Raw genomic sequence first — 25250 nt, forward strand, 5'->3', positions numbered from 1 at the left:
GGGACTACAACTCCCAGCAAGTGACAGTGCAGGCAGCGGTCCTGTAACTAAACAATCACTGCAGTATGTGGTGAGGGACTACAACTCCCAACAAGTGACAGTGCAGGCCCAGGTCCTGTAACTAAACCATCACTGCAGTATGTGGTGAGGGACTACAACTCCCAGCAAGTGACAGTGCAGGCCCAGATCCTGTAACTAAACCATAACTGCAGTATGTGGTGAGGGACTACAACTCCCAGCAAGTGACAGTGCAATCCCAGCTCCTGTAACTAAACCATCACTGCAGTATGTGGTGAGGGACTACAACTCCCAGCAAGTGACAGTGCAGGACCAGGTCCTGTAAATAAACCATCACTGCAGTATGTGGTGAGGGACTACAACTCCCAGCAAGTGACAGTGCAGGCAGCAGGCCTGTAACTAAACCATCACTGCAGTACGTGGTGAGGGACTACAACTCCCAGCAAGTGAAAGTGCAGGCCCAGGTCCTGTAAATAAACCATCACTGCAGTACGTGGTGAGGGACTACAACTCCCAGCAAGTGACAGTGCAGGCAGCAGTCCTGTAACTAAACCATCACTGCAGTATGTGGTGAGGGACTACAACTCCCAGCAAGTGACAGTGCAGGCCCAGGTCCTGTAACTAAACCATCACTGCAGTATGTGGTGAGGGACTACAACTCCCAGCAAGTGACAGTGCAGGCCCAGGTCCTGTAACTAAACCATCACTGCAGTATGTGGTGAGGGACTACAACTCCCAGCAAGTGACAGTGCAGGCACCGATCATGTAACTAAACCATCACTGCAGTATGTGGTGAGGGACTATAACTCCCAGCAAGTGACAGTGCAGGCCCAGGTCCTGTAACTAAACCATCACTGCAGTATGTGGTGAGGGACTACAACTCCCAGCAAGCGACAGTGCAGGCCCAGGTCCTGTAACTAAACCATCACTGCAGTATGTGGTGAGGGACTACAACTCCCAGCAAGTGACAGTGCAGGCAGTGGGCCTGTAACTAAACCATCACTGCAGTATGTGGTGAGGGACTACAACTCCCAGCAAGTGACAGTGCAGGCCCAGGTCCTGTAACTAAACCATCACTGCAGTACGTGGTGAGGGACTACAACTCCCAGCAAGTGACAGTGCAGGTCCAGGTCCTGTAACTAAACCATCACTGCAGTATGTGGTGAGGGACTACAACTCCCAGCAAGTGACAGTGCAGGCCCAGGTCCTGTAACTAAACCATCACTGCAGTATGTGGTGAGGGACTACAACTCCCAGCAAGTGACAGTGCAGGCAGCGGTCCTGTAACTAAACCATCACTGCAGTATGTGGTGAGGAACTACAACTCCCAGCAAGTGACAGTGCAGGCCCAGCTCCTGTAACTAAACCATCACTGCAGTATGTGGTGAGGGACTACAACTCCCAGCAAAGTGACAGTGCAGGCCCAGGTCCTGTAACTAAACCATCACTGCAGTATGTGGTGAGGGACTACAACTCCTAGCAAGTGACAGTGTAGGCAGCGGTCCTGTAACTAAACCATCACTGCAGTATGTGGTGAGGGACTACAACTCCCAGCAAGTGACAGTGCAGGCAGCGGTCCTGTAACTAAACCATCACTGCAGTATGTGGTGAGGGACTATAACTCCCAGCAAGTGACAGTGCAGGCCCAGGTCCTGTAACTAAACCATCACTGCAGTATGTGGTGAGGGACTACAACTCCCAGCAAGTGACAGTGCAGGCCCAGGTCCTGTAACTAAACCATCACTGCTGTATATGGTGAGGGACTACAACTCCCAGCAAGTGACAGTGTAGGCCCAGCTCCTGTAACTAAACCATCACTGCAGTATGTGGTGAGGGACTACAACTCCCAGCAAGTGACAGTGCAGGCAGCGGTCCTGTAACTAAACCATCACTGCAGTATGTGGTGAGGGACTACAACTCCCAGCAAGTGACAGTGCAGGCCCAGGTCCTGTAACTAAACCATCACTGCAGTATGTGGTGAGGGACTACAACTCCCAGCAAGTGACAGTGCAGGCACCGATCATGTAACTAAACCATCACTGCAGTATGTGGTGAGGGACTATAACTCCCAGCAAGTGACAGTGCAGGCAGCGGTCCTGTAACTAAACCATCACTGCAGTATGTGGTGAGGGACTACAACTCCCACCAAGTGACAGTGCAGGCACCGATCATGTAACTAAACCATCACTGCAGTATGTGGTGAGGGACTACAACTCCCAGCAAGTGACAGTGCAGGCCCAGGTCCTGTAACTAAACCATCACTGCAGTATGTGGTGAGGGACTACAACTCCCAGCAAGTGACAGTGCAGGCCCAGGTCCTGTAACTAAACCATCACTGCAGTATGTGGTGAGGGACTACAACTCCCAGCAAGTGACAGTGCAGGCCCAGGTCCTGTAACTAAACCATCACTGCAGTACGTGGTGAGGGACTACAACTCCCAGCAAGCGACAGTGTAGGCAGCGGTCCTGTAACTAAACCATCACTGCAGTATGTGTTGAGGGACTACAACTCCCAGCAAGTGACAGTGCAGGCAGCAGTCCTGTAACTAAACCATCACTGCAGTATGTGGTGAGGGACTACAACTCCCAGCAAGTGACAGTGCAGGCCCAGGTCCTGTAACTAAACCATCACTGCAGTACGTGGTGAGGGACTACAACTCCCAGCAAGTGACAGTGTAGGCAGCGGTCCTGTAACTAAACCATCACTGCAGTATGTGTTGAGGGACTAGAACTCCCAGCAAGTGACAGTGCAGGCAGCGGTCCTGTAACTAAACCATCACTGCAGTATGTGGTGAGGGACTACAACTCCCAGCAAGTGACAGTGCAGGCAGCAGGCCTGTAACTAAACCATCACAGCAGTACGTGGTGAGGGACTACAACTCCCAGCAAGTGACAGTGCAGGCCCAGGTCCTGTAACTAAACCATCACTGCAGTATGTGGTGAGGGACTACAACTCCCAGCAAGTGACAGTGCAGGTCCAGGTCCTGTAACTAAACCATCACTGCAGTATGTGGTGAGGGACTACAACTCCCAGCAAGTGACAGTGCAGGCCCAGGTCCTGTAACTAAACCATCACTGCAGTATGTGGTGAGGGACTACAACTCCCAGCAAGTGACAGTGCAGGCCCAGGTCCTGTAACTAAACCATCACTGCAGTATGTGGTGAGGGACTACAACTCCCAGCAAGTGACAGTGCAGGCAGCGGTCCTGTAAATAAACCATCACTGCAGTATGTGGTGAGGAACTACAACTCCCAGCAAGTGACAGTGCAGGCCCAGCTCCTGTAACTAAACCATCACTGCAGTATGTGGTGAGGGACTACAACTCCCAGCAAAGTGACAGTGCAGGCCCAGGTCCTGTAACTAAACCATCACTGCAGTATGTGGTGAGGGACTACAACTCCCAGCAAGTGACAGTGTAGGCAGCGGTCCTGTAACTAAACCATCACTGCAGTATGTGGTGAGGGACTACAACTCCCAGCAAGTGACAGTGCAGGCAGCGGTCCTGTAACTAAACCATCACTGCAGTATGTGGTGAGGGACTATAACACCCAGCAAGTGACAGTGCAGGCCCAGGTCCTGTAACTAAACCATCACTGCAGTATGTGGTGAGGGACTACAACTCCCAGCAAGTGACAGTGCAGGCCCAGGTCCTGTAACTAAACCATCACTGCAGTATATGGTGAGGGACTACAACTCCCAGCAAGTGACAGTGTAGGCCCAGCTCCTGTAACTAAACCATCACTGCAGTATGTGGTGAGGGACTACAACTCCCAGCAAGTGACAGTGCAGGCAGCGGTCCTGTAACTAAACCATCACTGCAGTATGTGGTGAGGGACTACAACTCCCAGCAAGTGACAGTGCAGGCCCAGGTCCTGTAACTAAACCATCACTGCAGTATGTGGTGAGGGACTACAACTCCCAGCAAGTGACAGTGCAGGCCCAGGTCCTGTAACTAAACCATCACTGCAGTATGTGGTGAGGGACTACAACTCCCAGCAAGTGACAGTGCAGGCACCGATCATGTAACTAAACCATCACTGCAGTATGTGGTGAGGGACTATAACTCCCAGCAAGTGACAGTGCAGGCCCAGGTCCTGTAACTAAACCATCACTGCAGTATGTGGTGAGGGACTACAACTCCCAGCAAGTGACAGTGCAGGCAGCGAGCCTGTAACTAAACCATCACTGCAGTATGTGGTGAGGGACTACAACTCCCACCAAGTGACAGTGCAGGCACCGATCATGTAACTAAACCATCACTGCAGTATGTGGTGAGGGACTACAACTCCCAGCAAGTGACAGTGTAGGCAGCGGTCCTGTAACTAAACCATCACTGCAGTATGTGGTGAGGGACTACAACTCCCAGCAAGTGACAGTGCAGGCAGCAGGCCTGTAACTAAACCATCACTGCAGTACGTGGTGAGGGACTACAACTCCCAGCAAGTGACAGTGCAGGCCCAGGTCCTGTAACTAAACCATCACTGCAGTATGTGGTGAGGGACTACAACTCCCAGCAAGTGACAGTGCAGGCCCAGGTCCTTTAACTAAACCATCACTGCAGTATGTGGTGAGGGACTACAACTCCCAGCAAGTGACAGTGCAGGCCCAGGTCCTGTAACTAAACCATCACTGCAGTATGTGGTGAGGGACTACAACTCCCAGCAAGTGACAGTGCAGGCCCAGGTCCTGTAACTAAACCATCACTGCAGTATGTGGTGAGGGACTACAACTCCCAGCAAGTGACAGTGCAGGCAGCGGTCCTGTAACTAAACCATCACTGCAGTATGTGGTGAGGAACTACAACTCCCAGCAAGTGACAGTGCAGGCCCAGCTCCTGTAACTAAACCATCACTGCAGTATGTGGTGAGGGACTACAACTCCCAGCAAAGTGACAGTGCAGGCCCAGGTCCTGTAACTAAACCATCACTGCAGTATGTGGTGAGGGACTACAACTCCCAGCAAGTGACAGTGCAGGCAGCGGTCCTGTAACTAAACCATCACTGCAGTATGTGGTGAGGGACTATAACTCCCAGCAAGTGACAGTGCAGGCCCAGGTCCTGTAACTAAACCATCACTGCAGTATGTGGTGAGGGACTACAACTCCCAGCAAGTGACAGTGCAGGCCCAGGTCCTGTAACTAAACCATCACTGCAGTATGTGGTGAGGGACTACAACTCCCAGCAAGTGACAGTGTAGGCCCAGCTCCTGTAACTAAACCATCACTGCAGTATGTGGTGAGGGACTACAACTCCCAGCAAGTGACAGTGTAGGCAGCGGTCCTGTAACTAAACCATCACTGCAGTATGTGGTGAGGGACTACAACTCCCAGCAAGTGACAGTGCAGGCAGCGGTCCTGTAACTAAACCATCACTGCAGTATGTGGTGAGGGACTACAACTCCCAGCAAGTGACAGTGCAGGCCCAGGTCCTGTAACTAAACCATCACTGCAGTATGTGGTGAGGAACTACAACTCCCAGCAAGTGACAGTGCAGGCCCAGCTCCTGTAACTAAACCATCACTGCAGTATGTGGTGAGGGACTACAACTCCCAGCAAGTGACAGTGCAGGCAGCGGTCCTGTAACTAAACCATCACTGCAGTATGTGGTGAGGGACTACAACTCCCTGCAAGTGACAGTGCAGGCCCATCTCCTGTAACTAAACCATCACTGCAGTATGTGGTGAGGGACTACAACTCCCAGCAAGTGACAGTGCAGGCAGCGGTCCTGTAACTAAACAATCACTGCAGTATGTGGTGAGGGACTACAACTCCCAACAAGTGACAGTGCAGGCCCAGGTCCTGTAACTAAACCATCACTGCAGTATGTGGTGAGGGACTACAACTCCCAGCAAGTGACAGTGCAGGCCCAGGTCCTGAAACTAAACCATCACTGCAGTATGTGGTGAGGGACTACAACTCCCAGCAAGTGACAGTGCAATCCCAGCTCCTGTAACTAAACCATCACTGCAGTATGTGGTGAGGGACTACAACTCCCAGCAAGTGACAGTGCAGGACCAGGTCCTGTAAATAAACCATCACTGCAGTATGTGGTGAGGGACTACAACTCCCAGCAAGTGACAGTGCAGGCAGCGGGCCTGTAACTAAACCATCACTGCAGTACGTGGTGAGGGAATACAACTCCCAGCAAGTGACAGTGCAGGCCCAGGTCCTGTAAATAAACCATCACTGCAGTACGTGGTGAGGGACTACAACTCCCAGCAAGTGACAGTGCAGGCAGCAGTCCTGTAACTAAACCATCACTGCAGTATGTGGTGAGGGACTACAACTCCCACCAAGTGACAGTGCAGGCACCGATCATGTAACTAAACCATCACTGCAGTATGTGGTGAGGGACTACAACTCCCAGCAAGTGACAGTGCAGGCAGCGGTCCTGTAACTAAACCATCACTGCAGTATGTGGTGAGGGACTACAACTCCCAGCAAGTGACAGTGCAGGCAGCGGTCCTGTAACTAAACCATCACTGCAGTATGTGGTGAGGGACTACAACTCCCAGCAAGTGACAGTGCAGGCCCAGGTCCTGTAACTAAACCATCACTGCAGTATGTGGTGAGGGACTACAACTCCCAGCAAGTGACAGTGCAGGCAGTGGGCCTGTAACTAAACCATCACTGCAGTATGTGGTGAGGGACTACAACTCCCAGCAAGTGACAGTGCAGGCAGTGGGCCTGTAACTAAACCATCACTGCAGTACGTGGTGAGGGACTACAACTCCCAGCAAGTGACAGTGTAGGCAGCGGTCCTGTAACTAAACCATCACTGCAGTATGTGTTGAGGGACTACAACTCCCAGCAAGTGACAGTGCAGGCAGCGGTCCTGTAACTAAACCATCACTGCAGTATGTGGTGAGGGACTACAACTCCCAGCAAGTGACAGTGCAGGCAGCGGGCCTGTAACTAAACCATCACTGCAGTACGTGGTGAGGGAATACAACTCCCAGCAAGTGACAGTGCAGGCCCAGGTCCTGTAACTAAACCATCACTGCAGTATGTGGTGAGGGACTACAACTCCCAGCAAGTGACAGTGCAGGTCCAGGTCCTGTAACTAAACCATCACTGCAGTATGTGGTGAGGGACTACAACTCCCAGCAAGTGACAGTGCAGGCCCAGGTCCTGTAACTAAACCATCACTGCAGTATGTGGTGAGGGACTACAACTCCCAGCAAGTGACAGTGTAGGCCCAGGTCCTGTAACTAAACCATCACTGCAGTATGTGGTGAGGGACTACAACTCCCAGCAAGTGACAGTGCAGGCAGCGGTCCTGTAACTAAACCATCACTGCAGTATGTGGTGAGGAACTACAACTCCCAGCAAGTGACAGTGCAGGCCCAGCTCCTGTAACTAAACCATCACTGCAGTATGTGGTGAGGGACTACAACTCCCAGCAAAGTGACAGTGCAGGCCCAGGTCCTGTAACTAAACCATCACTGCAGTATGTGATGAGGGACTACAACTCCCAGCAAGTGACAGTGTAGGCAGCGGTCCTGTAACTAAACCATCACTGCAGTATGTGGTGAGGGACTACAACTCCCAGCAAGTGACAGTGCAGGCAGCGGTCCTGTAACTAAACCATCACTGCAGTATGTGGTGAGGGACTATAACTCCCAGCAAGTGACAGTGCAGGCCCAGGTCCTGTAACTAAACCATCACTGCAGTATGTGGTGAGGGACTACAACTCCCAGCAAGTGACAGTGCATGCCCAGGTCCTGTAACTAAACCATCACTGCAGTATATGGTGAGGGACTACAACTCCCAGCAAGTGACAGTGTAGGCCCAGCTCCTGTAACTAAACCATCACTGCAGTATGTGGTGAGGGACTACAACTCCCAGCAAGTGACAGTGCAGGCCCAGGTCCTGTAACTAAACCATCACTGCAGTATGTGGTGAGGGACTACAACTCCCAGCAAGGGACAGTGCAGGCCCAGGTCCTGTAACTAAACCATCACTGCAGTATGTGGTGAGGGACTACAACTCCCAGCAAGTGACAGTGCAGGCCCAGGTCCTGTAACTAAACCATCACTGCAGTATATGGTGAGGGACTACAACTCCCAGCAAGTGACAGTGTAGGCCCAGCTCCTGTAACTAAACCATCACTGCAGTATGTGGTGAGGGACTACAACTCCCAGCAAGTGACAGTGTAGGCAGCGGTCCTGTAACTAAACCATCACTGCAGTATGTGGTGAGGGACTACAACTCCCAGCAAGTGACAGTGCAGGCAGCGGTCCTGTAACTAAACCATCACTGCAGTATGTGGTGAGGGACTACAACTCCCAGCAAGTGACAGTGCAGGTCCAGGTCCTGTAACTAAACCATCACTGCAGTATGTGGTGAGGGACTACAACTCCCAGCAAGTGACAGTGCAGGCCCAGGTCCTGTAACTAAACCATCACTGCAGTATGTGGTGAGGGACTACAACTCCCAGCAAGTGACAGTGCAGGCCTAGGTCCTGTAACTAAACCATCACTGCAGTATGTGGTGAGGGACTACAACTCCCAGCAAGTGACAGTGCAGGCCCAGCTCCTGTAACTAAACCATCACTGCAGTATGTGGTGAGGAACTACAACTCCCAGCAAGTGACAGTGTAGGCAGCGGTCCTGTAACTAAACCATCACTGCAGTATGTGGTGAGGGACTACAACTCCCAGCAAGTGACAGTGCAGGCCCAGGTCCTGTAACTAAACCATCACTGCAGTATGTGGTGAGGGACTACAACTCCCAGCAAGTGACAGTGCAGGTCCAGGTCCTGTAACTAAACCATCACTGCAGTATGTGGTGAGGGACTACAACTCCCAGCAAGTGACAGTGCAGGCCCAGGTCCTGTAACTAAACCATCACTGCAGTATGTGGTGAGGGACTACAACTCCCAGCAAGTGACAGTGCAGGCAGCGGTCCTGTAACTAAACCATCACTGCAGTATGTGGTGAGGAACTACAACTCCCAGCAAGTGACAGTGCAGGCCCAGCTCCTGTAACTAAACCATCACTGCAGTATGTGGTGAGGGACTACAACTCCCAGCAAAGTGACAGTGCAGGCCCAGGTCCTGTAACTAAACCATCACTGCAGTATGTGGTGAGGGACTACAACTCCCAGCAAGTGACAGTGTAGGCAGCGGTCCTGTAACTAAACCATCACTGCAGTATGTGGTGAGGGACTACAACTCCCAGCAAGTGACAGTGCAGGCAGCGGTCCTGTAACTAAACCATCACTGCAGTATGTGGTGAGGGACTATAACTCCCAGCAAGTGACAGTGCAGGCCCAGGTCCTGTAACAACCATCACTGCAGTATGTGGTGAGGGACTACAACTCCCAGCAAGTGACAGTGCAGGCCCAGGTCCTGTAACTAAACCATCACTGCAGTATATGGTGAGGGACTACAACTCCCAGCAAGTGACAGTGTAGGCCCAGCTCCTGTAACTAAACCATCACTGCAGTATGTGGTGAGGGACTACAACTCCCAGCAAGTGACAGTGCAGGCAGCGGTCCTGTAACTAAACCATCACTGCAGTATGTGGTGAGGGACTACAACTCCCAGCAAGTGACAGTGCAGGCAGCGGTCCTGTAACTAAACCATCACTGCAGTATGTGGTAAGGGACTACAACTCCCAGCAAGTGACAGTGCAGGCCCAGGTCCTGTAACTAAACCATCACTGCAGTATGTGGTGAGGGACTACAACTCCCAGCAAGTGACAGTGCAGGCAGCAGGCCTGTAACTAAACCATCACTGCAGTATGTGGTGAGGGACTACAACTCCCAGCAAGTGACAGTGCAGGCCCAGGTCCTGTAACTAAACCATCACTGCAGTATGTGGTGAGGGACTACAACTCCCAGCAAGTGACAGTGCAGGCCCAGCTCCTGTAACTAAACCATCACTGCAGTATGTGGTGAGGAACTACAACTCCCAGCAAGTGACAGTGTAGGCAGCGGTCCTGTAACTAAACCATCACTGCAGTATGTGGTGAGGGACTACAACTCCCAGCAAGTGACAGTGCAGGCAGCGGTCCTGTAACTAAACCATCACTGCAGTATGTGGTGAGGGACTACAACTCCCAGCAAGTGACAGTGCAGGCCCAGGTCCTGTAACTAAACCATCACTGCAGTATGTGGTGAGGGACTACAACTCCCAGCAAGTTACAGTGCAGGCCCAGGTCCTGTAACTAAACCATCACTGCAGTATGTGGTGAGGGACTACAACTCCCAGCAAGTGACAGTGCAGGCACCGATCATGTAACTAAACCATCACTGCAGTATGTGTTGAGGGACTACAACTCCCAGCAAGTGACAGTGCAGGCAGCGGTCCTGTAACTAAACCATCACTGCAGTATGTGGTGAGGGACTACAACTCCCAGCAAGTGACAGTGCAGGCAGCAGGCCTGTAACTAAACCATCACTGCAGTACGTGGTGAGGGACTACAACTCCCAGCAAGTGACAGTGCAGGCCCAGGTCCTGTAACTAAACCATCACTGCAGTATGTGGTGAGGGACTACAACTCCCAGCAAGTGACAGTGCAGGCCCAGGTCCTGTAACTAAACCATCACTGCAGTATGTGGTGAGGGACTACAACTCCCAGCAAGTGACAGTGCAGGCCCAGGTCCTGTAACTAAACCATCACTGCAGTATGTGGTGAGGGACTACAACTCCCAGCAAGTGACAGTGCAGGCCCAGGTCCTGTAACTAAACCATCACTGCAGTATGTGGTGAGGGACTACAACTCCCAGCAAGTGACAGTGTAGGCAGCGGTCCTGTAACTAAACCATCACTGCAGTATGTGGTGAGGGACTACAACTCCCAGCAAGTGACAGTGCAGGCCCAGGTCCTGTAACTAAACCATCACTGCAGTATGTGGTGAGGGACTACAACTCCCAGCAAGTGACAGTGCAGGCAGCGGTCCTGTAACTAAACCATCACTGCAGTATGTGGTGAGGGACTACAACTCCCAGCAAGTGACAGTGCAGGCCCAGGTCCTGTAACTAAACCATCACTGCAGTATGTGGTGAGGGACTACAACTCCCAGCAAGTGACAGTGCAGGCCCAGGTCCTGTAACTAAACCATCACTGCAGTATGTGGTGAGGGACTACAACTCCCAGCAAGTGACAGTGCAGGCCCAGGTCCTGTAACTAAACCATCACTGCAGTATGTGGTGAGGGACTACAACTCCCAGCAAGTGACAGTGTAGGCAGCGGTCCTGTAACTAAACCATCACTGCAGTATGTGGTGAGGGACTACAACTCCCAGCAAGTGACAGTGCAGGCCCAGGTCCTGTAACTAAACCATCACTGCAGTATGTGGTGAGGGACTACAACTCCCAGCAAGTGACAGTGCAGGCAGCGGTCCTGTAACTAAACCATCACTGCAGTATGTGGTGAGGGACTACAACTCCCAGCAAGTGACAGTGCAGGCCCAGGTCCTGTAACTAAACCATCACTGCAGTATGTGGTGAGGGACTACAACTCCCAGCAAGTGACAGTGCAGGCCCAGGTCCTGTAACTAAACCATCACTGCAGTATGTGGTGAGGGACTACAACTCCCAGCAAGTGACAGTGCAGGCCCAGGTCCTGTAACTAAACCATCACTGCAGTATGTGGTGAGGGACTACAACTCCCAGCAAGTGACAGTGTAGGCAGCGGTCCTGTAACTAAACCATCACTGCAGTATGTGGTGAGGGACTACAACTCCCAGCAAGTGACAGTGCAGGCCCAGGTCCTGTAACTAAACCATCACTGCAGTATGTGGTGAGGGACTACAACTCCCAGCAAGTGACAGTGCAGGCAGCGGTCCTGTAACTAAACCATCACTGCAGTATGTGGTGAGGGACTACAACTCCCAGCAAGTGACAGTGCAGGCAGCGGTCCTGTAACTAAACCATCACTGCAGTATGTGGTGAGGGACTACAACTCCCAGCAAGTGACAGTGCAGGCAGCGGTCCTGTAACTAAACCATCACTGCAGTATGTGGTGAGGGACTACAACTCCCAGCAAGTGACAGTGCAGGCAGCGGTCCTGTAACTAAACCATCACTGCAGTATGTGGTGAGGGACTCCTCAGAGCGCATGCGGCTCCCAGAGCTACAAGCGCGGCTCCCAGAGGTTCAAGCGCGGCTCCTAGAGCTACAGGCGCGGCTCCTAGAGCTGCAGGCGCGGCTCCCAGAGCTACAGGCGCGGCTCGCAGAGTTACAGGCGCGGCTCCCAGAGCTACAGGCGCGGCTCCCAGAGCTACAAGCTCTGATTTTCTATGGAGATTCTCTAAAAACTCTGCTACATTTGAACAAATACTCAGACCTCATTCAAACCTCTGTAGTTTTCTGGCACATTGGAGAAAAAATGGATTTTCATCAAAGGGATGGATCAGAATTTTATCAATGTTTGTTACTATTGTAAGGTGCCCCAGCGAGGTAGTCGTGGGTGAGCTGTGGCCCCTGCTCGCTCTGGCACCCTATAGACAAGGTGTGTCCTCTCTTTGATGTACTGCGGTGTATGTGGTGCTTTCCACTTACTTCAGACCATCCGATCGCCGCTGTCTCCAGGCATTTCTCTTCTGGAACCTGGGAGGCAATAAATTCAGAGGACTCGAGGTTCATAATCACAACAGGGACTTTACTTGGGGAAGAGGAATATGTCCAATATTTACAGGCAGATATAACAGATAAAGCCCAATGGTTGTCATCTTTCCCACAGGTACTTGAAACATCTTCAGCCCTGGTTCCCTCTTTAAGTGAAGCATCTCTGTTACTTTATTCTCTAGCCCTAGAGAATTTGCCTCACCAATGACAGTATATCCGGATCCTAGTTCTCCCCATGTCCTACTTGAGTCCTAGCTTCTTCTGCAGCCTGCAGACAGAATGTGCTTCTGAGTCCTCAATGACTCTGTTGAGTTTCTCCAGCCAGATAAGGTGACTCTTGTGTAGGTAATTTTCACTCTGATGATCCTACTGTCTGGGGTATGGGGCTCACGTCTTCCCTAGCAGCCACTATACTCAGGCTGCCCTACTGTTCCAAGAAATTTGACTTCTCACTTCCTGCTTCTGGAACCAAACCAGAGATTTTCCTACAGTGCCCACCCTCTATGGGCTGTCATCACACACAATTAACCCCCTTCACTGTCCGAAATGTCTGCAATACTGCTGGCAGACCTAACACGTCATCTGCATCCGGGACAGTGGCATCTTGTGGCTGGTTACCAATACTACAGCCCACAAGGAAACATACCAGAAACAAAACCTTATTCACATTCGATGCTCAACCCTAGCACTGAGTTCCCCTTTACTCTAATGTGCTGGATTATCACAGCTAACCCCTTAACTGGACCTAAATGCAGCCCAGAAAGATCTGTCCCGAACAATCTTTTTAACCTTTTTAGTGGCAAAGGGGAGCTACCTCCTTCCCCGCTACTACACTATATGCATAAAATTACACAGATATGTGGACTGCCCCATAGAATTTGTACCTTTTATCGTCTATCTGTCAAAAACATGGAAGTAACACAGATGTAAAAAAAAACTACGTCAGAATGAGACCTTTATTCCACAAAATCATCTACCCATAATGCAGCTCTGACGCCATACACAGCATTCACAGAAAGGCTCCTGACCAGCACATATGGTGTCGGTGACCTATAAAGTGTCCTCCTCCCCAAACATTGCACACAGGACATATGCACTCACAATAAAGCTGCTCCCGTAAAATCATTTATAGAGGATACAGCTACCCTACACTCACCACATATAGCCAAGTCACCATCCCCCATACACAGTGTATATAGCCAAGTCACCATCCTCCATACACAGTGTATATAGCCAAGTCACCATCCCCCATACATAGTGTATATAGCCAAGTCACCATCCCCTATACATAGTGTATATAGCCAAGTCACCATCCCCCATACACAGTGTATATAGCCAAGTCACCATCCCCCATACATAGCGTATATAGCCAAGTCACCATCCCCCATACACAGTGTATATAGCCAAGTCACCATCCCCCATACATAGTGTATATAGCCAAGTCACCATCCCCCATACACAGTGTATATAGCCAAGTCACCATCCCCCATACACAGTGTATATAGCCAAGTCACCATCCCCCATACGTAGCGTATATAGCCAAGACACCATCCCCCATACGTAGCGTATATAGCCAAGTCACCATCCCCCATACGTAGCGTATATAGCCAAGTCACCATCCCCCATACGTAGTGTATATAGCCAAGTCACCATCCCCCATACATAGTGTATATAGCCAAGACACCATCCCCCATACATAGTGTATATAGCCAAGACACCATCCCCCATACACAGTGTATATAGCCAAGACACCATCCCCCATACATAGTGTATAGCCAAGTCACCATCCCCCATACACAGTGTATATAGCCAAGACACCATCCCCCATACATAGTGTATATAGCCAAGTCACCATCCCCCATACACAGTGTATATAGCCAAGACACCATCCCCCATACATAGTGTATATAGCCAAGACACCATCCCCCATACATAGTGTATATAGCCAAGACACCATCCCCCATACACAGTGTATATAGCCAAGACACCATCCCCCATACATAGTGTATATAGCCAAGTCACCATCCCCCATACATAGTGTATATAGCCAAGACACCATCCCCCATACATAGTGTATATAGCCAAGACACCATCCCCCATACATAGTGTATAGCCAAGTCACCATCCCCCATACACAGTGTATATAGCCAAGACACCATCCCCCATACACAGTGTATATAGCCAAGACACCATCCCCCATACACAGTGTATATAGCCAAGACACCATCCCCCATACATAGTGTATATAGCCAAGTCACCATCCCCCATACACAGTGTATAGCCAAGTCACCATCCCCCATACACAGTGTATATAGCCAAGTCACCATCCCCCATACACAGTGTATATAGCCAAGTCACCATCCCCCATACACAGTGTATATAGCCAAGTCACCATCCCCTATACATAGTGTATATAGCCAAGTCACCATCCCCCATACACAGTGTATATAGCCAAGTCACCATCCCCCATACACAGTGTATATAGCCAAGACACCATCCCCCATACATAGTGTATATAGCCAAGTCACCATCCCCCATACATAGTGTATATAGCCAAGTCACCATCCCCCATACATAGTGTATATAGCCAAGACACCATCCCCTATACATAGTGTATATAGCCAAGTCACCATCCCCCATACATAGTGTATATAGCCAAGTCACCATCCCCCATACATAGTGTATATAGCCAAGACACCATCCCCCATACATAGTGTATATAGCCAAGTCACCATCCCCCATACATAGTGTATATAGCCAAGTCACCATCCTCCATACACAGTGTATATAGCCAAGTCACCATCCTCCATACACAGTGTATATAGCCAAGACACCATCCCCCATACATAGTGTATATAGCCAAGACACCATCCCCCATACACAGTGTATATAGCCAAGACACCATCCCCCATACATAGTGTATATAGCCAAGACACCATCCCCCATACATAGTGTATATAGCCAAGACACCATCCCCCATACATAGTGTATATAGCCAAGTCACCATCCCCCATACACAGTGTATATAGCCAAGACACCATCCCCCATACATAGTGTATATAGCCAAGACACCATCCCCCATACACAGTGTATATAGCCAAGTCACCATCCCCCATACGTAGCGTATATAGCCAAGTCACCATCCCCCATACGTAGTGTATATAGCCAAGTCACCATCCCCCATACATAGTGTATATAGCCAAGACACCATCCCCCATACATAGTGTATATAGCCAAGACACCATCCCCCATACATAGTGTATATAGCCAAGACACCATCCCCCATACACAGTGTATATAGCCAAGACACCATCCCCCATACATAGTGTATAGCCAAGTCACCATCCCCCATACACAGTGTATATAGCCAAGACACCATCCCCCATACATAGTGTATATAGCCAAGTCACCATCCCCCATACACAGTGTATATAGCCAAGACACCATCCCCCATACACAGTGTATATAGCCAAGTCACCATCCCCCATACACAGTGTATATAGCCAAGACACCATCCCCCATACATAGTGTATATAGCCAAGTCACCATCCCCCATACATAGTGTATATAGCCAAGTCACCATCCCCCATACATAGTGTATATAGCCAAGACACCATCCCCTATACATAGTGTATATAGCCAAGTCACCATCCCCCATACATAGTGTATATAGCCAAGTCACCATCCCCCATACATAGTGTATATAGCCAAGTCACCATCCTCCATACACAGTGTATATAGCCAAGTCACCATCCTCCATACACAGTGTATATAGCCAAGACACCATCCCCCATACATAGTGTATATAGCCAAGACACCATCCCCTATACATAGTGTATATAGCCAAGTCACCATCCCCCATACATAGTGTATATAGCCAAGTCACCATCCCCCATACATAGTGTATATAGCCAAGTCACCATCCTCCATACACAGTGTATATAGCCAAGTCACCATCCTCCATACACAGTGTATATAGCCAAGACACCATCCCCCATACATAGTGTATATAACCAAGACACCATCCCCCATACACAGTGTATATAGCCAAGTCACCATCCTCCATACATAGTGTATATAGCCAAGTCACCATCCTCCATACACAGTGTATATAGCCAAGTCACCATCCCCCATACACAGTGTATATAGCCAAGTCACCATCCCCCATACATAGTGTATATAGCCAAGTCACCATCCCCCATACGTAGTGTATATAGCCAAGACACCATCCCCCATACATAGTGTATATAGCCAAGACACCATCCCCCATACACAGTGTATATAGCCAAGTCACCATCCCCCATACACAGTGTATATAGCCAAGTCACCATCCCCCATACACAGTGTATATAGCCAAGTCATCATCCCCCATACACAGTGTATATAGCCAAGACACCATCCCCTATACATAGTGTATATAGCCAAGTCACCATCCCCCATACATAGTGTATATAGCCAAGACACCATCCCCCATACATAGTGTATATAGCCAAGTCACCATCCCCCATACATAGTGTATATAGCCAAGTCACCATCCCCCATACATAGTGTATATAGCCAAGTCACCATCCCCCATACATAGTGTATATAGCCAAGACACCATCCCCCATACATAGTGTATATAGCCAAGTCACCATCCCCCATACACAGTGTATATAGCCAAGACACCATCCCCCATACATAGTGTATATAGCCAAGACACCATCCCCCATACATAGTGTATATAGCCAAGTCACCATCCCCCATACACAGTGTATATAGCCAAGTCACCATCCCCCATACATAGTGTATATAGCCAAGTCACCATCCCCCATACATAGTGTATATAGCCAAGTCACCATCCCCCATACATAGTGTATATAGCCAAGTCACCATCCCCCATACATAGTGTATATAGCCAAGACACCATCCCCCATACATAGTGTATATAGCCAAGTCACCATCCCCCATACACAGTGTATATAGCCAAGACACCATCCCCCATACACAGTGTATATAGCCAAGACACCATCCCCCATACACAGTGTATATAGCGAAGACACCATCCCCCATACATAGTGTATATAGCCAAGACACCATCCCCCATACACAGTGTATATAGCCAAGTCACCATCCCCTATACATAGTGTATATAGCCAAGACACCATCCCCCATACACAGTGTATAGCCAAGACACCATCCCCCATACACAGTGTATAGCCAAAGCCCCCTCCAATGCCATTTACCTATTAATTGTGCCTGGACCCAAACGGATTTGGCTTGTATTGATATAAACTAATGTTTGAGTCCAGTGGGAGATATTTTGGAACAACCTAAGCGAGAAAAAAGAGAACGTGTTAAGAGCTAGTTTTGCTCTTTAGTGACATATAAGGTGGCCATATCTGGTATTCGGAGCCATGCAGAGACAAAGATCTAGGCCGATTTCACACGTTTGGCATTCATGCGGTATGAGCGCCGGCCCAAACTCAACGGTCTCGTAAGTTATCAATGTTGTCCATGAGTATGTACTCGCCTTCTCAACATAGGATTAAAAAAACGTCCTACGTCCGGGCTAAAGAGCGGATCCCGAGGCAAACCTGGTAGATACCGGCTGTTGTGTTCGGGTCAGGAGACCTTCAGCCGGTCTGGACAGAGCGAGAAATCTTTGAAGAGTATTCATCACCCTAAAAATGTCTGGTATGTCATGAAATAAGTAATCAGGAACAAAGTATTTGGGCGGTAACCATTGTGATCAGTGATCGTATCACAGAACACATTTCCCCTGCAGTGGCCACTAAAGGGCAAATGCAGTATTACAAGTTGCTCTTTAAATTGATAGGCAGACAGACTGGGAGCCAATTTTTCTGAATGGCTTTTATATATCAATCTGTGTATAACTATACCCCCTCTGTTAAAAAAAAAAAATAATGCATAAAAAAAGGATATTTGGTAGAATCCGATCCGTAAAAGTCTGTTTTTTAGTGCATTATATGGTAATAAATGTATATACCGCGGCAGAGAAATGGTTACCATATAAGTGCCCGGGTGGGTATAATATACGATGAAGTCTGCGCACGACGGCAGAGCGGATGATACACAGCTCATTACTTAATGCAAAATTACTTAGAAAGTCCGAGATGATTTCTTAATCAAAGAACTTGTTAAACTTAGGGAGGGAATCTTAAGAATTCATCTAATATACGCCAATGCATTATTAATGCTGTGAATAAAAAAAAGCGATATATCGGCTAGAAATATGACAGGATTCTCTAATACACAAATTGTCAGCCCCATAAGCAACAAAAATTGCCGAAAAAGACGTCAAAGAAAAGATTAAAGGAGCCGATATCATAGCGCAGAACATCAGGCTGCGACTACTGGAAGCTTTCCTTTATGGTTCACGATTTAGTCTCCTGTTTTAAAAAGGGTATATGTATCACGTAACTGTATATTATTTAGAACAGGTCTATATTTTATATATATTTTTATATTTTGGAATGTAACTATAATATATATTATATGTACAGTACAGACCAAAAGTTTGGACACACCTTCTCATTTAAAGATTTTTCTGTATTTTCATGACTTTGAAAATTGTACATTCACACTGAAGGCATCAAAACTATGAATTACCACATGTGGAATTATATACTTAACAAAAGAGTGTGAAACAACTGAAAATATGTCTTATATTCTAGGTTCTTCAAAGTAGCCACCTTTTGCTTTGATGACAGCTTTGCACACTCTTGGCATTCTCTTGATGAGCTTCAAGAGGTAGTCACCGGAAATGGTTTTCGCTTCACAGGTGTGCCCTGTCAGGTTTAATAAGTGGAATTTCTTGCCTTATAAATGGGGTTGGGACCATCAGTTGTGTTGTGCAGTAGTCTGGTGGATACACAGCTGATAGTCCTACTGAATAGACTGTTAGAATTTGTATTATGGCAAGAAAAAAGCAGCTAAGTAAAGAAAAACGAGTGGCCATCATTACTTTAAGAAATGAAGGTCAGTCAGTCTGAAAAATGGGGCAAACTTTGAAAGTGTCCCCAAGTGCAGTTGCAAAAACCATCAAGCACTACAAAGAAACTGGCTCACATGAGGACCGCCCCAGGAAAGGAAGACCAAGAGTCACCTCTGCTTCTGAGGATAAGTTTATCCGAGTCACCAGCCTCAGAAATCGCAGGTTAACAGCAGCTCAGATTAGAGACCAGGTCAATGCCACACAGAGTTCTAGCAGCAGACACATCTCTTCAACAACTGTTAAGAGGAGACTTTGTGCAGCAGGCCTTCATGGTAAAATAACTGCTAGGAAACCACTGCTAAGGACAAGCAACAAGCAGAAGAGACTTGTTTGGGCTAAAGAACACAAGGAATGGACATTAGACCAGTGGAAATCTGTGCTTTGGTCTGATGAGTCCAAATTTGAGATCTTTGGTTCCAACCACCGTGTCTTTGTGCGACGCAGAAAAGGTGAACGGATGGACTCTACAAGCCTGGTTCCCACCGTGAAGCATGGAGGAGGAGGTGTGATGGTGTGGGGGGGCTTTGCTGGTGACACTGTTGGGGATTTATTCAAAATTGAAGGCATACTGAACCAGCATGGCTACCACAGCATCTTGGAGCGGCATGCTATTCCATCCGGTTTGCGTTTAGTTGGACCATCATTTATTTTTCAACAGGACAATGACCCCAAACACCTCCAGGCTGTGTAAGGGCTATTTGACCAAGAAGGAGAGTGATGGGGTGCTACGCCAGATGACCTGGCCTCCACAGTCACCAGACCTGAACCCAATCGAGATGGTTTGGGGTGAGCTGGACCGCAGAGTGAAGGCAAACGGGCCAACAAGTGCTAAGCATCTCTGGGAACTCCTTCAAGATTGTTGGAAGACCATTTCCGGTGACTACCTCCTGAAGCTCATCAAGAGAATGCCAAGAGTGTGCAAAGCAGTCATCAAAGCAAAAGGTGGCTACTTTGAAGAACCTAGAATATAAGACATATTTTCAGTTGTTTCACACTTTTTGTTAAGTATATAATTCCACATGTGTTAATTCATAGTTTTGATGCCTTCAGTGTGAATGTACAATTTTCATAGTCATGAAAATACAGAAAAATCTTTAAATGAGAAGGTGTGTCCAAACTTTTGATCTGTACATACATACATACATACTGCTCAAAAAAATACAGGGAGCCCTGAAATCCCCCCTCCTAGATGTGAATGGATGAAATCTTCTCATTGAATACTTTGTTCTGTAGAAAGCTGAATGTGCTGACAACAAAATCACACAAAAATCATCAATGGAAATCACATTTATTATCCAATGGAGGCCTGGATCTGGAGTCACCCCCAAAATTAAAGTGGAAAAACCCACTACAGGCCGATCCAACTGTGATGTAATGTCCTTAAAACAAGTCACAATGAGGCTGAGTATTGTGTGTGGCCTCCACGTGCCTGTATGACCTCCCTACAACGCCTGGGCATGCTCCTGATGAGGCTGAGTATTGTGTGTGGCCTCCACGTGCCTGTATGACCTCCCTACAACGCCTGGGCATGCTCCTGATGAGGCTGAGTATTGTGTGTGGCCTCCACGTGCCTGTATGACCTCTCTACAACGCCTGGGCATGCTCCTGATGAGGCTGAGTATTGTGTGTGGCCTCCACGTGCCTGTATGACCTCCCTACAACGCCTGGGCATGCTCCTGATGAGGCTGAGTATTGTGTGTGGCCTCCACGTGCCTGTATGACCTCTCTACAACGCCTGGGCATGCTCCTGATGAGGCTGAGTATTGTGTGTGGCCTCCACGTGCCTGTATGACCTCCCTACAACGCCTGGGCATGCTCCTGATGAGGCTGAGTATTGTATGTGGCCTCCACGTGCCTGTATGACCTCCCTACAACGCCTGGGCATGCTCCTGATGAGGCTGAGTATTGTGTGTGGCCTCCACATGCCTGTATGACCTCCCTACAACACCTGGGCATGCTCCTGATGAGGCTGAGTATTGTGTGTGGCCTCCACGTGCCTGTATGACCTCCCTACAACGCCTGGGCATGCTCCTGATGAGGCTGAGTATTGTGTGTGGCCTCCACGTGCCTGTATGACCTCCCTACAATGCCTGGGCATGCTCCTGATGAGGCTGAGTATTGTGTGTGGCCTCCCCGTGCCTGTATGACCTCCCTACAACGCCTGGGCATGCTCCTGATGAGGCTGAGTATTGTGTGTGGCCTCCACGTGCCTGTGTGACCTCCCTACAACGCCTGGGCATGCTCCTGATGAGGCTGAGTATTGTGTGTGGCCTCCACGTGCCTGTATGACCTCCCTACAACGCCTGGGCATGCTCCTGATGAGGCTGAGTATTGTGTGTGGCCTCCACGTGCCTGTATGACCACCCTACAACGCCTGGGCATGCTCCTGATGAGGCTGAGTATAGTGTGTGGCCTCCACGTGCCTGTATGACCTCCCTACAACGCCTGGGCATGCTCCTGATGAGGCTGAGTATTGTGTGTGGCCTCCACGTGCCTGTATGACCTCCCTACAACGCCTGGGCATGCTCCTGATGAGGCTGAGTATTGTGTGTGGCCTCCACGTGCCTGTATGACCCCCCTACAACGCCTGGGCATGCTCCTGATGAGGCTGAGTATTGTGTGTGGCCTCCACGTGCCTGTATGACCTCCCTACAACGCCTGGGCATGCTCCTGATGAGGCTGAGTATAGTGTGTGGCCTCCACGTGCCTGTATGACCTCCCTACAACGCCTGGGCATGCTCCTGATGAGGCTGAGTATTGTGTGTGGCCTCCACGTGCCTGTATGACCTCCCTACAACGCCTGGGCATGCTCCTGATGCGGCTGAGTATTGTGTGTGGCCTCCACGTGCCTGTATAACCTCCCTACAACGCCTGGGCATGCTCCTGATGAGGCTGAGTATTGTGTGTGGCCGCCACGTGCCTGTATGACCTCCCTACAACGCCTGGGCATGCTCCTGATGAGGCTGAGTATTGTGTGTGGCCTCCACGTGCCTGTATGACCTCCCTACAACGCCTGGGCATGCTCCTGATGAGGCTGAGTATTGTGTGTGGCCTCCACGTGCCTGTATGGCCTCCCTACAATGCCTGGGCATGCTCCTGATGAGGCTGAGTATTGTGTGTGGCCTCCACGTGGCTGTATGACCTCCCTACAACGCCTGGGCATGCTCCTGATGAGGCTGAGTATTGTGTGTGGCCTCCACATGCCTGTATGACCTCCCTACAACGCCTGGGCATGCTCCTGATGAGGCTGAGTATTGTGTGTGGCCTCCACATGCCTGTATGACCTCCCTACAATGCCTGGGCATGCTCCTGATGAGGCTGAGTATTGTGTGTGGCCTCCACGTGCCTGTATGATCTCCCTACAATGCCTGGGCATGCTCCTGATGAGGCTGAGTATTGTGTGTGGCCTCCACGTGCCTGTATGACCCCCCTACAACGCCTGGGCATGTGTAGCACCCTGAGGACTCGGCTGCTACAGGGGTATTACACCTCAAGCCAGAGGTGTGGTATTCCACTCCCGGGTAAGGATGGAGTGTGGAACTGAGCTCAGTAGGCTGCATGCACTACATACATCCCATTTCCGGGGGACAGATCAACGGTACTCCCACCAGTATATGTGCAGGTACGACAGCGTCTGTCCCTGGCTGGAGTGGGAGGGGGGGTGGAACATCCCAGTAGTGTAGGGGCAGATAGGGGGAGTAGTCTGGGTAAAGATAGGAGCTCATTGGGTGCTGGTCACCTGAGCTCACACATAGAGGGAGTATATAAGGTGGGCACCATCTTAGAACAGGGAGAGAGTTTAGCCTGAGGAGCAGAGCAGAGGAGCTCAGCCAGGAGGGCTGACAGGGAGCTGTGGCTACGGCTGGGCCCAGCTCCAGAGCAGAGCCTGCAGAGAGAGAGAGAGAGGAGTGAGAAGGATCCAGAGAGGAAACAAGAAGGAACCCCAAGATCCCAGAATAAGGACAGAAGGGTGAAGGGTTGGCGGACAAGGGTACCGGATCCCAAGCTGGCGGAGGCCCAAAACGAACCTTAGCCAGGAACCGGAGGTCGTGGTCAGGATCTGCCACGACCCTCACCAAATCCACTAAAAAGGCACACCGAGTATAGGGTCAGGGAGCCCAGAGGAGGCTTGACCACCAAGAGACCCGAGGGAGCCGGCCAAAAGTGGATCCCTGGTGGGAACGGCCAGAGGAAGGGAGAGTCAGAAAGGAGCTCAGGACCACGCTTCAGAACTGCCTGGGGGTTAGCCGAGTCCAGGACCTGGTGGACGCAGCACGGCTCGGGTGGTCACTCAAGGCCAGAGTGACCAAAAGAACACCAGTAAGTAAAAACCCTGAACTGCATCTCCTGACTCTGCATCTTCTTTCCGCATCATCACAACCCCCATCACCTACACCTGCTGCCCTGAGGCCATACCCCTCCCGTTGGGGGTTATACCATCACTGCTGCACATATACCACTGGCCTCAGTGGACTGCTCTGCAGCGGCGGCTTCAAAGCCGCACTCAACGGGTGGCGTAGTCGACAATCAAGTTAACATCTACTGCCATAGACTGCCACTTAGTTTGACACCCTGGGCACGGACCTGGTCACCGCCACAAGGACTACTACCCCTACCCAGATCCGGCTCCGGGTATCCCCTACAGCACTGGCCCAGGGGGCGCGTCAACTTTTGGCGTAGTCGGCAGGATAACGTGCCCGCAACCACCGGGTACTGCGTGCCTGAAGAAAAGTTCACATTTACCTCAAAAAGAAGTCTCCCGCCGGTTCCGGAGGGTCCCCGCCATCGGACGCCATCTCGGATCGGTTCCCGCCGGTTGCCCGCCATCTGCAGCTTTTTCCCGCCATCCACAGAGTTTCCCGCCACTGGGAGGCGATTCCCGCCATCTTGGACAGTTTCCCGCCCTGGCAGAGCGGACGCCATTATGGGCGTGCCAGAGGGTGGTAAGAGACGACCTCCCATCGTGGGCCAGGACCAAGAGTGGCGCCAAAAACGAAGACCGCCCCCACCAGCAGAGAGTGCAATGATTGAGATGTCCATCAGCGTGGGGGGTCTGCCCCTGGAACTGACAATCACCAAGTTGCCCCAGGACCGCCCTCAGTATGGGCGTATACAGAACAAAACAGAGAAGATGGGTGCAGCCTGGAGGAGTCTAGAGGAGCCGTACCCGGAGATGGAGGGAGAGGCAGGCAGCACCGACCCTGTGGTCAGGAGCCTGATGCAAGCAACCACCCCACAAGACCTGGTGGAGATCCTGGCACAGCTCCCCCGAGACCGGGAGCGTGCACAGACCGCGCTGGAGGGCCTCGCACGGAGGATGGCCCAGGTGCAGCGAGAAACGCTGATGGAGTGGAGCAGGGAGATGGCCCAGCAGGCTGGAACCCGCCAGCGGAGCACACCACCCGCAACGAGGAGCACGCCTGCCCCTGAAGAGGATGCAGAAGGGACGGAGGCCGGAGACGACGCCGCAGAGGGAGCTGAAGAGACGGAGGCAAGTAAAGGGGACGTTACTACCCCGAGCCCAGCCACCGTAAGCCTACCCCCGCTCCCGGTCGCAGAGCCCGAAGTCCCACTGATCGTGCCCGTTGCCGCACCGCTACCGCTCCAGACTAGGCCCCAAGCAGGAGCCGCGACCACGCCCCCTGTGACGTCACGCGCCTCA

General features: G+C 50.4%; 1 protein-coding gene across 30 annotated transcripts in view; it reads right to left on the bottom strand.

Moving 5' to 3' along the window:
* Window positions 1-25250, bottom strand: part of GPHN (gephyrin) — a 592001-nt gene that overhangs the window by 147321 nt on the left and 419430 nt on the right. The window lies entirely within an intron of this gene.

This window comes from Phyllobates terribilis, unplaced genomic scaffold, assembly GCF_046119375.1.
Source record: "Phyllobates terribilis strain yellow unplaced genomic scaffold, ASM4611937v1 Scaffold_6__1_contigs__length_29720123, whole genome shotgun sequence".
Taxonomy (NCBI): domain Eukaryota; kingdom Metazoa; phylum Chordata; class Amphibia; order Anura; family Dendrobatidae; genus Phyllobates; species Phyllobates terribilis.